The 16536-nt window shown below is 46.2% G+C and overlaps 1 protein-coding gene across 5 annotated transcripts in view; it reads left to right on the top strand.

Moving 5' to 3' along the window:
* Positions 1-2204: 2204 nt before the first annotated feature.
* Positions 2205-16536, top strand: part of fab1 (fab1 kinase) — a 248905-nt gene continuing 234573 nt past the window's right edge. For 3 of the 5 annotated variants that reach the window (XM_068382042.1, XM_068382041.1, XM_068382038.1), the window contains exon 1: positions 2205-2315. The gene's annotated coding sequence lies outside the window, so the exon portion shown is untranslated. Of the gene's footprint in view, positions 2341-16536 lie in introns of all 5 variants that reach the window. The other 2 variants (XM_068382040.1, XM_068382039.1) reach the window with 2 other exon arrangements.

Here is a 16536-nt window from a genome sequence, read left to right as displayed (position 1 = left end):
AAAGAATTGTGATGATAAAATTAGATATACAATGGCACATTTTATCTTTTTTAAATATCCATGGTGGAGCTAGGGGAGGAAATATCATTTGGATATAATAACATTAAAGATCTCGTTTCTATTCCGTCTCTTAATAAACCATCTTGGACTGACACCAATAACTAAAGCTAAAATCCTGTTGATATGAAACGGTCATCAAAACAGAATAATCTACAGAAATGGGTAGATCGAACTGGTTTCCCCAGTGTGCCAATGATAGATTAAATGGTACATCCTAGAATCAAAATAATTTGTAAAATATCTTGTCAAGGAGACTGTTTTCTCCCATTTTCTTTTGTTTTATAATAATAATAATAATAATAATAATAATAATAATAATAATAATAAGAAGAAGAAGAAGAAGAAGAAGGTGCAGTCATACAGACATGATTCGTTCTCTCTCTCTCTCTCTCTCTCTCTCTCTCTCTCTCTCTCTCTCTCTCTTTGATAATACAACTCTATAATATTATTTGGTGCAAAATTGTATTCACCCTATAATTAAGTTATGATATCACCTGCTATTAGTTTAGTATCTTTCCATTTCTATTACCACGGAGAAAGTATGAAAATCACAGGATGTGCATACTTTTTATATTGGTTTACACACAAGTACTGGAGATCTACGTCAAATACTTAAAAACGCCTTAGGAATGCACTTCCCCGTCAACACAGACAAATATACCAGGTCTATAAGAAGATTCAAAGCCAGGCCTAAATGTAACTAATCCTTCCTGTAGCTTAAATCTTCGCAAAATATTGATAAGTTATCCGTAACTTTGTGATTTCCGCGGAACGAAGCAAATTGAGACATAAGCGGTCAATTGATAACTTACGACCAACTTTTCTGGCAAAAATATTTCCGTGGAATACTGCCCCTGTATTTTGAGCAGGTCGCGAGCACATCATGCCTCTTGTCGAAAAAAGTCACTAGTATATCAGTCATAAGCTTGAATTTCATATTCGTCATTTTTAAGTTAGGTATCTTCGTCACGTAGTTACACGCACACGCTCCATGAATGTAGGATAACTTTCCATAGTAAGATGTTCAATGAAATCGTCCATGCAAACCAGTTTTGGGACTGTTACGTAACTGCCACGCGAAATAAATTATGTAACGTGTTTTTATTAACGTGCTGTCATACTTATCCAGTTTTTTGCAGTTCTAGATCTTCTTCGGGTCTTTGACATTGTTAGTCGTAAAACTAAACCTTTGGCAGGTAGTTTGTTTCAGCGAGTGGTGAGTAAAAGGAAATCATACTTCCTCTTCTTGTTCAGCTGCAACTCGAGTTCTGAAAACCCATCTTTAATTCTTAAGTCAAATTCCTTTTTATGATTCATATTAATTTAAAATTTACTAAGCATGATTGCTCATAGAGTAAAGCGAAAATCTAATATTTATTACAGAAGAATAAGCCAGTCATTGTTCTGTGGGAGTAACAGTCCGTTCAATTTTAGTCTTAATTGCCTGAGTTTCGGAGTTTGTTTCTGTAATGCATCGTATTATTTTTTTTTCAGTAAACACCCAATATGGTACTATACAAGTAATTTATCAATAGGATTCCATGAAATAATATAGATAAACTTCCAGCTTATATCACTGGTTGAATAATATAATAATCTGGTCTAGTTAATCAAATAGAATTAGGTTTACTAGCCATCACATGGGCACAAATCGCCAGTGATTGTGATACGTATTCAGGTTCATTTACTATAAATGCTTATTTTCATATATTTATTCTATGTATATTTATGTAACGTTTAACTGGCCTCTTATTTTACTTAAATAGATGTTAAGGGTCTTTATCGATGGGAAGAGAAACATTACTAAACTAAGTGTATGGACCACACAGTGTTCCGAGTCACTCCCAAATAAGAGTGATTCCCAGCAGTGTTGACAGATATGGGAAATTATCTCTAGATTTGGGAATTTTGAATGTTTGATGGGGATATTCTGTACAAATTTCTATAGAGAAGAAACAAAGATGAGTAAACCATTATATTATTGCAATTAGATTTCTTGCGTTTATGTGAAGTATAGTGAATAATTTCTATATTAGTAAAGCCTACGTGATCAGAAGAAAACATATTTTTGAAAATGGGGATTTTGGGGTTGTTTTGGGGATATTTTACCCTAAGTTCTGGGGATTTTTAGACTAACCCATCTGGCTACACTGGTTCCCAGTATTATTTACAAGTGTCAGCTGATTCCCCGTGTAGGTGTAAACAAACTTTCTTTTATTCTATTGCAAACTACTAACAATAGATACGCCACAAATGTAAGTCATAAATACTTGTTAGTGGGTAAGTTCATGAAATATAAACTAAGTTATAGGGTAAAGTGTATGATACCGAACGTAAGCTGTTTTATGTTAAGAAGCTACTCGGCTTGATAAGTGAAAGATACCACCCACATTATATCTTGCTTTACTTTCTGGGGCATTCTAGCGGAGGCTGATTTGACAATTAACCCGTATTATTCGTATTTATAAAGGATTTTACCTTATTTATAAAGTTTAAAGAGTGAATTTGATAATATTTAGTCCTCTTGGCGTCATATCTTTGTGTGATTTTAAAAACATTCAATATTAGGCCTACCAATAGAACGTTTTTTATTTGTTTGTTACGTTTTAAAATACTGTTATTTATTTATCATAGGCCTATTTTAAGACAATTAGGCCTACCAGTAGAACGTTTTTTATTTATTTAAAGTTTATTTTGATACTCCAAAATACTGCTATTTATATAAGCAGAGTTTTTGAATCTCGCTAACCATTTATTAGCCACCAAAATGAATTGCATTTACAAAGAAAACTTATAGTTTTCCTTAAGTAGAAGCATTTTAATTATAAAATATCCTGACAGGAAAGATAATATTATGATTCGTTATTTCCTCACTCAACGGGATTGATTTGGTTAATAATGAAAATATGGATTAATATTTACTATAGCAGAATAATCTTATGAAAAAAATAAGAAGCATTCCTGGTGCGAATATATAGGTACTTTGAACTGTTCTGACGCAAATAATCGTGGGAAATCCATATTTTGGTATGTATGTATGATTACGGCTAACTTAGAATACAGCAGCGAAAGGGGGCCGTTAGCCCCCCCCCCCCCCCCCGTTAGGTAAGTAGGTAAGGTCACGGCTATTAGGTTAGATTAGGGGGAAAAATTTAGGTTAGTAGATGTCAATTTTTAATCCAAATGGGAGAAACTGGCCGCTGATATGCAAAGGCTCCCATATTTTTCTCAAATTACTGTATAGGTATTTGAATATTTGGGGTGTATGTATGATGATGGCCATGCCACATATCTCCCTTATTTTCAACCTTATCACTAAGAATACGTCTCTCTAAGGGGGTTTTTACCCCTCCATTGGGTAAGTAGGTAAGGACATGGCTTGTAGGTTAGGTAAGGTGGTGACCTATGCACACAGGAAGTCCTATCCGTCATTATAAAAAGGTTCCTAAAATTCCAAAAGTTATGACTGAAAAACCACATTTCAAAAGGGATATGAACACAAGAACATCACCTAACCTAAGAATCCCGATTTAATGTAGCCTAGGAGCCGTATCCTTACCCACTCGTCACTTACCAGGAGGAGGAGCCCCTATCCCCCCTTAGATTGCCATATCCTTAGCTTACCCAAAGACTAAGTCTCAAATCTGTGTTTGCTTCCCAACCGACTTTATTCCTGAAACGGGTTTTCAATCGTATTTCATAATTTGGCCCATCCCTGAAACTAGAAAAGTATGTATTTCTGGGGATTAATATCAGAGACTTTTAAAATACCTCTAAACACACCCGTAATATTTCTTACATCCTCCAAAAAGGATATGGCCACTTGTTGAGGATGCCGTTTATTTGAAAAACTTTCTTAGATTTGTATCAAAGAATTGTTTCAGATGTGTGATGTAATCAGGGGTAAGACCTAGTTTTTTGAGGGGTGGAGTTTGTATAGAAAATGTAGAGGTAGGAGATTAACTTAGAGAAAGTCACATGACAGTTAAAACAAATCTGATTGCAGATTGAAAATAGATACCAGTATTAATAATAGAGAATAATGGGAAATAACCACCAAGTTCAAACTAGTTGTTTAGTAGGGGTATATTTAAGCATGGTCGTGAAAATAGGTTTACAAATATTGTGCTACAGTAAAGTAAAACCCAATTCCGAAGACGATATTTGGCGGAAACCCGTATTTTTCAAGTTGTCAAGACGATTGAATCACATGTTATAACTGAAAAACCCTATCGCAAAGGGGAAACAAACACAGAGATAGGCCATAATCTAAGGTTCACACTTCACCTAACCTAACCAAAGACTTCCGGCTTACCTACTCGGGAATGTACTGATAATAAGAAAATAATGTCCTTGAATTGAGAATTTCTAATTAAATTAAGTATATTGGTTATTATTAGTCTCTGCCTATAGGTTATAGTGTACAAAATGGTGCGATATGACAAATTCTAAATATAAAACTTACCCGCTGGTTATATAAAAGAGCTGAAGTCCCCTGACGCCAGGGCAGAAAATTCAAATCTCGCGCTATCGAAGATACGCCAGGTGTACCAACCGCACCCTAGCGGTAGAACAGGTGGAACCACACACCATCTCCAGTTCTTCTCTCTGCCGTCATAGCTGGCTGACATATAGAAGTTCGCTCTCGTGTTTTACTCTCTTGGGAAGTTGTTTGGTGATGTACAACGTTCTTTTTTGAGTTTAAGCTATTGTTGATTATTTTTCCTTGTTTCTTATCTTGAAATCTTTTTGTTTGAGATTTTCTTTATTGATATTTCCCTTACTTTTTGCTCGTCGGTCTCTCACGTTAGCATTCAAAATGGCCGACTCCTCCCATGCTCAGCGTAGGTGTGTTAGTGAAGGTTGTCGTACTCGACTTCCTAAAGGATCTATTGATCCTCATACTATTTGTGTGAAATGTAGGGGTAAATTTTGTTCATTAGATGATAGGTGTAATGAGTGTCTTTCCTTAACTGATGATGATTTTGTTACTTTCGATCGTTATGTTAGGAGACTAGAGAGAGATAGAGTTAGGCGTAGTTCTTCCCGATCTGTGGATAGAGCCTTACCTAATGTACCTGTTCCTAATCCTATTCCTTCCCCTGTGGTGGTAGATCAGGAACCTACTATGAAAGACATGTTTACTGCTATTTTGTCTCTTGGTGAGAAAGTTGAGTCCTTAGCAGCCGATAGAAATACAATTTTTTCCGAGTTAAAGGTATTGAAAAACCGTGATCCTATCGGAACTGTGGAAAGTGTTAAAGTGTCTGATGTTGTACCGAAAAATCGTGACTCTCTCGGTGTTGTGACAGGTGTTGCTAATGTGTTTAGTGTTGCGGAGGGTGCGTCTGCACGATCTTGTCGTTCACCTAGCCTAAGACCTCTTTCGAGCTCTCGAACCCATGGGAGAAGTAATGTCGAACGGCTTAAGGGAACGAGAAGCGTCATCAATCGTGCAGACGTCCCCTCGAACGTTCCTGTTGCCGTAGCTCAGGTCGTTCACCCTCATCGTAGGAAAGGTGAGGTTCATGCGTTATCCCCGTCTTCCGATGAAGGGTCGGGGAGTGAGATCTGGCGTCGCGCGTCAAGACCGCTTAAACGGACGCATGATGTTTCACAGCGTCGGGAATCGCCTGTGCGTCCAGGATGTAGTTCGTGGGGTTCACCGGAACGTTTCCGTTCTCCCATCGCTTGCACTCCGGCCAAACGTACAGATCACCGTGTTCATGTGGATATGATTCCTTCCGATTCGGACCTTGTTACTATTCATGCACCCCCTCTTCCATCGGATTGGCTTTCTTCCCCCGAAATGCGTGGTGACGTTGGTGCAAATCTTCCTTTAAGGAGTTCTGTTGATCCGAAATGGTCTGCGCTTGTGTCTTTGAAGGAACAACTCTCGTCGTTGATGGATTCTTATCAACCAGGTGTTGGCGTTATGTCTGGGCGTTCGATGTCAGACCAGTTATCGCACAGGCGTTCGATGGTCTCTGGTCTTGACGAGTTATCGCTTAGGCGGTCTCCCAGTCATAGTGTTCAACGCCAGGTTGATTTTGATGAGTCGCGTCAGAGAGTTTTGGTTGACCAGTTTTCGTATTCTGGTCGCGGGGAAGAACATCGGCGTCGACAAGTGGACGAGACGCGTCAACGATTTGAAGTAGTGGATCGTCCGCGTCAACAACTTTTGGACGCTTCGCGTCAAAACATTGATTCGCAGCGTCGACATCCTGACTACTTTGATCGTTCGCGTCAACAGTCTTCGGACTTTACGCGACCTCTCGGCGATCTTCGACAGTTACCTTCTGATTTAAAGCGTTCTTCTGTTCAACAGCAGTCGGATTCGAAGCGGTCTAGGCAGTTGTTGGTTGAAGAAGATCGTCTACCCGTCCGTGTTTCGCATCAATCTACTTCTACTTCTCCCCATCAGGTTGACGCAGATGTTGGCCTTGACAGGCAGTCCCATCCAGACTTTGTTCCTTCGGTTCAGGCTGCAGCTGTTGCTGCACTGCCAGAAGATGAGCCTGAGGAAAAGTCGGATGAGGATGATCCTATTGAGGTAGTCTCTGAGAATGAGGAGGAGAAGCATTATCAGCATGCTGTGGATCTTCGCAAGTTTATGCTTATTCTGACTGGAATTTTCCCGGATCAATTTACCCCTGTGGCCCCTCGTTCTCCGCCTTCTGAATTCATCTTAGGTAAAGCTACCAAGGTTCCAGTTTATACCAAGATGGTTCTTTCTCGATCCTCTAAGCGGGCCTTGAAATTAATGGGTTCTTGGTTGGACTCCAAGAAATCTTTTGGCAAGACGGCCTTTGCCTTTCCTCCCGCTAGGTTAGCCTCTAAATCTAGTGTGTGGTACGAGACTGGTGAAGTGTTGGGCTTGAGTTTTCCTTCGTCTGCCCAAGGGGATTTTTCAAGTTTGGTAGATGCTTCTCGTCGTCTTGCCTTAAGGAAAACGAAGATTTGGTGGTCCATTCCAGAGTTCGACCATTTGCTTAAAGGTCTGTTCAGGGCCTTCGAAGTTTTTAATTTCTTGGACCGGGCTTTGGGGGCTTTGAGTAAGAGGGTCTCTGATATGACGGAAACGGACACTAGTGGTTTGGTTCATTTGATGTCCTGCTTGGACAAAGGTGTGAGGGATGGCTCCAACAAACTTGCTGCCTTGTTTACAGCTGGAATTCTCAAGAAAAGGGCCACAATGTGCTCTTTTCTCTCTGCAGGAGTGTCTCCCTACCAGAAAACGGGCCTTCTTTTCGCACCTTTGTCTAATACCTTATTTCCGCAGGAATTGGTAGGCGAGGTGGCTACTGCCCTCACGCAGAAGGCCACACATGACTTAGTTACTCATTCGACTAGGAAAGTTTTGCCTCCGTCATTCTCCTCTCGTAAACCTAAGGAATCTTCTTCTGGGTTTCGACCTCAGTCCTTTCGTGGGAAGTCCTCTGGAAGAGGCTCTTTTAAACCAGAAGGAAGGAAGCCTAGAGGCAGAGGGGGCAAGTCCGGCCGAGGTAAAGTCTGACTGCCCTTTCCTTTAGACAGCAGTGGGTGCCAGGTTGACTCAAAAAGCAGATCAGGGGCAAGGTGGTCCAAGTCAATGCGGACAGCACGACAGCTCTGGCCTATATTGTGAAGCAAGGCGGGACCCACTCTTGGCCTCTGTACGAGATTGCAAGACTGCTTCTCGTTTGGGCGGAGGAAAGGAAGGTGACTCTTTTGACGCGGTTCATCCAGGGTGTCAACAATGTGAGCGCAGACAGACTCAGCAGGAAAGGTCAGGTTCTCTCCACAGAATGGATTCTGCACCCGGACATCTGCAAGAGTCTGTGGCGGTTATGGGGTCGACCTCTCGTAGATCTCTTTGCCACCGCGAAGACCAAATGGCTAAAGTGTTACTGCTCTCCGGTTCCAGACCCTGAAGCTTTGCACATAGACGCTTTTCTGATGAACTGGTCACACATGGAGGTTTATGCTTTCCCTCCGTTCAAGATCCTTTACAAAGTGATTCAGAAGTTCATTTCGCACGAGGAGACCAGAATGACACTGATAGCTCCGTTCTGGCCGTCAAGGAGCTGGTTTCCAGAGGTACTGGAATGGATGGTGGATGTTCCGAGAAGCCTTCCCATGAGACCCGATCTTCTCAGACAACCTCACTTGGCCCGAAATCATCAAAACCTCCGAGCTCTACGTCTGACTGCCTTCAGACTATCGAAAAACTCGCTAGAGCTAGAGGATTTTCGAAGAAGGCAGCCAAGGCAATTGCAAGGGCAAGAAGGTCTTCAACCATCAAGGTGTATCAGTCCAAGTGGGAGTTGTTCAGGGAGTGGTGTAGGACTAACGCGATTTCCTCTTCCAGTACCTCGCTTTCCCAAATAGCAGATTTTTTCTTGGACCTTAAAGTTAAGCATAACTTCTCGTCATCTACTAATAAAGGTTACAGGAGTATGTTGGCGACGGTTTTTCGACACAGGAACCTAGACCTTTCTAATAATAAAGATCTACGAGATTTACTTAGGTCTTTTGATACGACCAAGAAGATTCAAACAGCTCCCATCGCCTGGAATTTGGATGTTGTCCTTAAATTTCTCATGAGTGACAGATTTGAGCCTTTACACTCGGCTTCATTTAAGGACTTAACCTTGAAAACCCTTTTTCTGGTTACCCTCGCCACTGCGAAAAGAGTTAGTGAAGTACACGCTTTAAGCAGGAACATTGGTTTTCGGAATGGGAAAGCCATTTGTTCTTTGCAACTGGGGTTTCTGGCCAAGAATGAAAACCCTTCTCGGCCATGGCCCAAATCCTTCGATATTTCTAACCTTTCTGATTTGGCTGGCGGTGAATTGGAAAGGGTTCTCTGTCCAGTTAGAGCGCTACGGCTTTATGTGGACAGGACTAAGAATCTGAGAGGTAACTCAGACGCTCTGTGGTGTGCAGTCCGGAAACCCTCGATGCCGATGTCTAAGAATGCCTTGTCTTTTTTCGTTAGATTGTTGATTCGAGAAGCTCATGCTCAGTGTGATGAGTCGGATCAGAGGCTCCTCAAAGTCAAGACACATGAAGTCAGAGCGGTAGCGACTTCAGTGGCCTTTAAACAGAACCGTTCTCTGCAAAGTCTGATGGATACAACATTTTGGAGAAGTAAGTCTGTTTTTGCATCCCATTATTTGAAGAATGTTCAGACTCGCTATGAGGACTTTTTTACGTTGGGTTCTTTTATAGCGGCAAATGCGATAGTAGGTGAATGATCTACCACTACGTTCCCTTTTTTCCTAATACCCCTTTTCTATCTCTTGGAACTCGTTTGTTATGGTTGTTTGTGGAGATTGGGCGTCAGTCTTCCGCAATCTTTGATTTGGTTAGGTGGTCAATTTGTTCCTTGAGTGCACCCAGAACAAGGGTATTGGTTGAGGTTCTGTCATGTTATAGGTGGTTGTACCGTTTGACAGCTCCTAGAGATTTTCAGCCCGAGTGGATTACTGGATCTCTTAAGGATAGCGGACGAAATGAGGCAGAGTATCATTGCTGTCAGCTTCCTTATCAGGTGAGAACCGCTTAAGTTTATTGTATGTAACCCTTAAGTGAATTTTCTATATGTAGCTGTCTCTGACCCGCCACCAAGGGGTGTCAATCAGCTCTTTTATATAACCAGCGGGTAAGTTTTATATTTAAAAATATTTTCATAATAAAATAAATTTTTGAATATACTTACCCGCTGGTTATATAAATTTAACACCCACCCTCCTCCCCTCTAGAGACTACCTATGGTATGGCTATGAGGCATGGAAGAACTGGAGTTGGTGTGTGGTTCCACCTGTTCTACCGCTAGGGTGCGGTTGGTACACCTGGCGTATCTTCGATAGCGCGAGATTTGAATTTTCTGCCCTGGCGTCAGGGGACTTCAGCTCTTTTATATAACCAGCGGGTAAGTATATTCAAAAATTTATTTTATTATGAAAATATCGTTTGTTCCGTAAACGAAATACAAACCACGCTATTTACAAAGGGTATTACTTTTAGCGTAGCTGAAATGGCGAGCCATTAGAATTTAACGAGGGTGTATTACCCCCGCGCTAGTTAGCGGGGGGGTAGGGGAGTGGTAGCTAGCTACCCCTCCTCCCCCTCACACACAGGTGAATACTCACTTTCACTTTTGGCTCGGACTGTGACAGACGTCTCTGTCTTGGTCCTCGTTTGGCAGCCATTGTCTGTTTTGTCTTTACTTAATCGCTTACTTTTCATTTACTCAATATATATGTAAACATGTTTTCATGTTTGTATATATATTTGAGTATAGAAATAAGTAAGTTTCCTTTTCAGATGTGTGTGTGTAGTGTACGATATCTACGTGGAGGCCTCGGCAGTTAGGCCACCACGGCGTATTTTTATGGGTGGCGATCGAGTTTGACTTATGTCTTTCTCTCTCTCTCTCTCTCTCTTGAGGTCGTTCACCCTTTTACTACGTGTTACTACGCCCTTGTAGCCTAGCTTCCTTTCCGTGTGGGGGGTTGCTACGTCGTACGTTTGTCTCAATTAGTTATGAATCTAATTGTAGTTGTTTTTTGTTTTTCAGCTTGTAGAACGATTCCTTTCGGGGTTTTCGTTCTTTCTTTAGTGTTCATTCATTTTTAAATTACATAATTACATAGTTACATAATTATAATTGTTATAATTCTGTTTTGGTTACAGCTCTCCTTCCGCGAGTGTAAGTGGTTGTGAGGGCATGTGCCTGTTGTGTAATTCTTGTTCCTTTCCCTCGGGATTCCTCTTTGGAGCCTTCCCGGGGGAATGAATGTGTACTAATATTATTTGTTTTATTTTTTTACAGTTACCGATCTAGTTCGTTTCTGTGATATAGCAACGGTGTGAGCTGTCTGGTTGAGTCCTGGGGATTCGGCTGTTGCTGCCTCCCCCCTTGTATTTTCGTCAGGGGCGTGTCTCCTTCTACTGGTAGTACTCCCGTGACGACGGACAGCTCTCCAGTTCATTTTAGAACACTCAGGAGGCTTGCCTCCTTGGGCGGATAACTTTCCTTCCGAGGGAAGTTTTTCCTGTCCAGGCTTGAGTTTTTCCCCTTTTGGGGGGTTCTTCTCTTGTCTTTTTTTCGTGCGACTATGCTCTTGGTGCTGAGCGGGCGCACCTGCAGTTTCGCTCAAGGGGCTGGGCAACTGCAGGAGCTCCTCTTCGGAGGATTGCTCCTTTTAGGTCACTGGCTGACCAGTCTCTTCCACGAAGTGTTTCTCTTTCGTTCGCGAGAGAGTACACTCATAGAGACTCCTCTTCGGAGGTTTCTTCTGTTGCTGTTGCTGTTGGCCTCCCTCGCCGTAAGGCCCACCGTCCGCCTCGTCGTAAGGGCCTCTCATCTCCCTATAAGGGTGCTTGAGGCGCCTTTTTGGATCTCCGTTTGCAGCCTACAACTCCTTTTCTCAATCTTCCGCCTTGGTGCAGATGGACAGCAGTCTGATCTCTTCTTCCGACGGGCAAAGGTCTTCCCGACGGACAGCGGTCTTCCGACGGACATCAGTCTCCCGGCGGACAACGATCCCTTCGGGGCAAAGGGTTGCCCCCACGGGGGTTCTTCCCTTGCGTGTCAGGGTTTCCCTGCGCGCCCTTCTGCTCATCAGCGCTCTCCTGTTCGTCAGCGCTCTCCTGTTCGTCAGCGCTCTCCTGTTCGTCAGCGCTTTCAAGATGATCTTCCCTGCGGTTCCTGTTGGTTCCTGTTACGCGCCCTGTGCGCCCACGTTCGCAACTGCGGATGCTGATCGCCATCGCGCGACCCTCAACTGCGGATGCTGATCGCCATCGCGCGACCCTCAACTGCGGATGCTGATCGCCATCGCGCGACCCTCACCTGCGGATGCTGATCGCCATCGCGCGACCCTCACCTGCGGATGCTGATCGCCATCGCGCGACCCTCACCTGCGGATGCTGATCGCCATCGCGCGACCCTCACCTGCGGATGCTGATCGCCATCGCGCGACCCTCAACTGCGGATGCTGATCGCCATCGCACGACCCACAACTGCGGATGCTGATCGCCATCGCACGACCCTCAACTGCGGATGCTGATCGCCATCGCTCAACCCTGCGCATGCTGATCACCATCGCGCGACCCTCAACTGCGTATGCTGTTCGCCATCACGCGATCGCCCAGCTGCAGATGCTGTTCGCCATCGCGCGACCGCCAACCTGCGCATGCTGATCGCCATCGCGCGACCATGGCATGGTGATCACCATCATGCGACCCTGCGCATACTGATCACCATCGCGCGACCCGGCGCATGCTGATCACTGCTCGCGATCGCTCAACTTCGCATACTGCTCGCCAACGCACGATCGCTCACCTGCGCATACTGCTCGACCATCGCGTCGGCATAACACAACGCGCCATCGCCAACCTGCGCGTTAGCGCTCACCAGCTCACCACCTATCGCTTGTTGATCCATATCGCCAGCGGTCCTCCTCGCCCACGCGGCAGCGCGTTTCCTCGCCATCGCGCTAACGCTTGCGTTCGCCGCCTCGGACTCGCTCTCATCCACCTGCCCACCCTCACGACCGCTCGCCCGTGCAACCGCGCAACCGCTCGCCCGTGCAACCGTGCGACCACTCGCCTGCGCGCCCACACGCCCACGTGCCTGCACGTCTACGCTCATGCTCTCCAATGTTCGCCCACGCGCGAACCAACGGTTTTTTCCATCGCGCAGACGGATGGTGTTCCGTCGCGCGAACCTACACTGTTTCTTCGCACAAATGTCGGCTTATTTCTTGCAGTATCCATTGCTCGTCTATGGGTTATCGCTCGCCGACCACCAGGAATTCCCGTCGCGCGAGCTCCAGGGCAATTGCGACCACGATTCCCAATGGAGTTTTCGCAGCATGACCAGCCTGGCGAGTTCTTCTGGAGCGTATTTCCAGAACACTGCCTCACCCCGTAAACACAGAGCATGGCACTTGCAAGAATAGGAGAAACTTAAGGGAGATCTGAGCAACACTCCTCTATTCCTGAACCTGGGTTAGCCCTTCCCCGTCATTCCCTGGAAGGATTTTTGGCGGGGGGGCTTTCCGTTCGAGATTTCTCCATCGGACAAGGGGTGACTGCTTACCTCTTCCTCTGGGAGCTTACCAGGTTCTTTCCCTCCTCGGTTACGGCCCGAGGTTTGGTTCAAGGAAGCTACAGGAAGATCAAGGGTACTTTCCTCCTCTCGAGCTCAGGCACCTTGGCCTTTCGTCGTTAAGTATCTAACTTGCGGACAAGCTCGATGTTGTACCATCTGGACGCGCTGACTGAGGGCTTCCTTCGGGTGTCTCATCTGTGGAGGTCGACGCCCTCAGACACCCTTCCATCCTTGAGAAGAGTTTGTTTGTGCCCAAGGACAGAGACTTAGACAGCTGATGTGCGGAGTAAATCGACTTCCGGTTTCACTCCTCCAAGGAGCTTTCTTCCAGATTCTGCAGGGCTCCAGCGCCCTTTTCTTTCAACCACGTCGGCCTAAGTTATCGGCTACGACAACTGGGACAAGGTGTCCAATCGCAGTTTCCTCCTGTCAGGAACAGATGGCACGGGAGACTCCCCCGGGGGGGCATAGTCCTAAAAGGAGTTCACGAACTCTAGGATTGCAGGTTTTTCGCTGGGAGGATGCTTAAGGTTACTCATCCGAATGACAGCTTCCCGATGCTCATTCCCGCACAATCTCTGTGAGTAGCCAAGGATATCGCGCCTGCCGTCTCTGTCAGCGAATTCAGTGTCTCTGAACCTCTATGCCATAGCGTCAGCAGAGTTGCCCGGTTGGGCAGAATGATCCATACCTTAGGCGAAGGTCTTCCTTAGGATCATCGACGGCTTCACCCCCGGCCCCCTCAGTCGATCCTTTCTTGTAAGGAAGGATCTGAGAGGGGATGTCCATAGTCGACCTCTCAGCCCTGATCAAGTTTGTCGAACAAACTTCGGCCAGCATAGACCAGCAGAATCGATCAGACTGGTAACGAGGCAACAGGACTCCTTAAACCCTGGATCGGAAGGACGGGTACTTTCAGTTTCCATTCCATCCATCTTCCAGGGTGCTTGTCGAATTCAGCCTAGACTGCAAGTATTCCTGCCTATGATGCAGTGTGGCTATCCCGCCGTGGCATAGCAGGTTTGTTTCCCCAGAGAACTCTCCCTGCCTTCCTCTTGGCCGCTCAGGTGCAGGCTTCCGCCTCCTCTGCTGTTTGGAGGGCTGGTCAACTCCGGTAGGCTCGGGTTTCGACCTTCTTCAGCGCCGGTACAAGCTTCCGGATGCTTACCATGAGTGTGGGCTCATGGTATTTTGCTTGGAGCCTTCTCTTCCTCTGCCTCAACATCTGGAGTATCTGGCCATGATATTGAGTCAACCGCCTTACCACATTGGAAACCCCCCTTCTCGTCCGTCCAGCGAGGTTAAGCAACGTCGGTACTTGGATGGGTGACCACCTGGGGACGCCAGATTCTGTTACCACATCCTCCGAGCCTTCCTTTCGGTTGACTGTGGCAAGACTGAGGAGAGTCGCAGTACCTGTTCTCAGTCAAGCAGAGCTTTCAGCCCTACCTTGGAACGTTTCCTAGTTCTTCTTTCCTCATTGACCCGTCTATAGTCCGAACGGTCGCCTCAGGATAAGTTCCATGTGGGGCGATCCAAGTTCCGGTGGCTTCAGGCAATGTTTAACCGGACTCCCTGGCCCTATGGGACCAGCGGAACTATTAGACCTGCAATGGGTGTTGACCTATGGAGCCTCTTGATGGTAGTGGATATTCTCGTCCTTTCCCCACATTCTTGATGCGGTTCTTGGACTTGTCAAAGGAAAGGGGGGGGGGGCATGTTCCGGTCCAGGCCTATGGTCAAGACCTGAAGGATACCTCTCCATCATTCAGGCAGGCTTAGGGGCCTTAGTCTGGCCCCTCTTCAGATCCTACAGCTCCTGCCGAGTCGCCCCGTTGCGCGTCGACTTCATTCTAACCAGCAGGGGACGCATTTTCACACCTTCACATCTTGCAGTAGAGATACCGGGATGATTGAGATTCTCTCAATACCACCATCGGCTCTCTCATTCCAGGCAGGGGAATGTTTCTCTCAGACTATCCGAGCAGAGCCTTATAGAGAGAGTGTACCTAGGGGTCTTTGACCTTGGGTAACCAGCAAGTGCTGGTCTGGGGGACCTGATCGCGACAGCTTGGAACCTCAAGCTTCCGCTAGTCTTCCCCCCAGTCTCAGACCCCGAGACTCTGGCAAGATGCATTCTGGTGATGGTGGGACAACTTCGACGCCTGCGTCTTCCCTCCTTTTTGACTGCGGACAATGGGTCTCAACAAGACCAGGTTGTCTGTCAACCTTTCAATGGGAGAGCTCCACTGGGACTATGCGCAGAACGGTTTCTGGACCCTCTGCTTCCCCTGACGGAACTCCCGGGAGAACTTCTCCCACGGCGCAGACTACTCAAGCAACCACACTGCGACATCTCTCCCGAACCGGGGCGTCGCTTCGGCTTCATGCCTGGAGACACTACGCTTCCTCCTCTAGAAGAGACAACCCGCTACAGTCGCGGTACGGAGGTCGCATCATCTGCGATAGTCATCCACAGGGGTCTCCCAGGCAAAGTGAAGAGTCTAAGGTGGTTGGTGCCGTGGGAGATATACCTCTTCCCTTGAGGCCTCTTCTCCAGCAATAACGGTCTTATTGCCTTTCGGCGGGAGGAAACTCCTTTCCGCTCTCGGCAATGAAGCCTGTCGCTCAGCCTTTCCCTGACCTTCAGGCTTAAAGGAATAACTTTTTCCTGCCCGCTGGATCTATCCTCGCTCATGCGAAGCTACGATCGTCCCTGCCCTAGTCGGAGGAAGACCTCCAACTTGGAGCATGGCTCGGACTTTTAGTCCTTTAAGAGATCTTCTCAAGACCCTTTTACGACAGGCCTCGGATTGTATTCCGCCTTGGGTCTTCTGCTCACTCTGGCCACGGCCAGTGTGTAAGCAATCTTCTTGGTCTCTTACTACTCCCCCCTTTCTAAGGAAGAGGGGAAGGCAACATTCAGGCTCGCTCCTGAGTTGTTGGCTAGACTCAGAATCTGAGGGTCCCGGCCCTTCGGTCCGATTCATTCAAGATTTCGAGTCTCCATTCTGTGTCTGATGTCCCAAGACCTTCTCTTTCTTGCCAGTAAGGAATCGAGAGGTTAGCGCTGGGAACAGCTGCAGTTTGTCCTCAGTTGCAGCCGATTTGGGAACACAAGGAGGACATGGGGGGAGAGTCACCAGTATACCTCTTCAGCCCGGACTCAAGGACATTCATCTCGACCTGTCTTCAGACCCTCCCCCATCACGTCGCCCTACAGCACGATGTTGGATACATCGCAACGTCCCTCGCCTTCGAGTAATACTACTCTGTGACGCAGGTGCTACAAGCTGGAGTCTGGAAGCGTCTGATGACCTTCGCAGCCCGCTTCCTGCAGGGCGTGACCCACAGGAGTCTCGATACGTTTT

Source organism: Palaemon carinicauda, chromosome 10 (genome assembly GCF_036898095.1).
Source record: "Palaemon carinicauda isolate YSFRI2023 chromosome 10, ASM3689809v2, whole genome shotgun sequence".
Classification (NCBI taxonomy): domain Eukaryota; kingdom Metazoa; phylum Arthropoda; class Malacostraca; order Decapoda; family Palaemonidae; genus Palaemon; species Palaemon carinicauda.
Note: the sequence above shows the minus strand (reverse complement) of the source record. Positions and strands in the feature narration are given on the sequence as shown.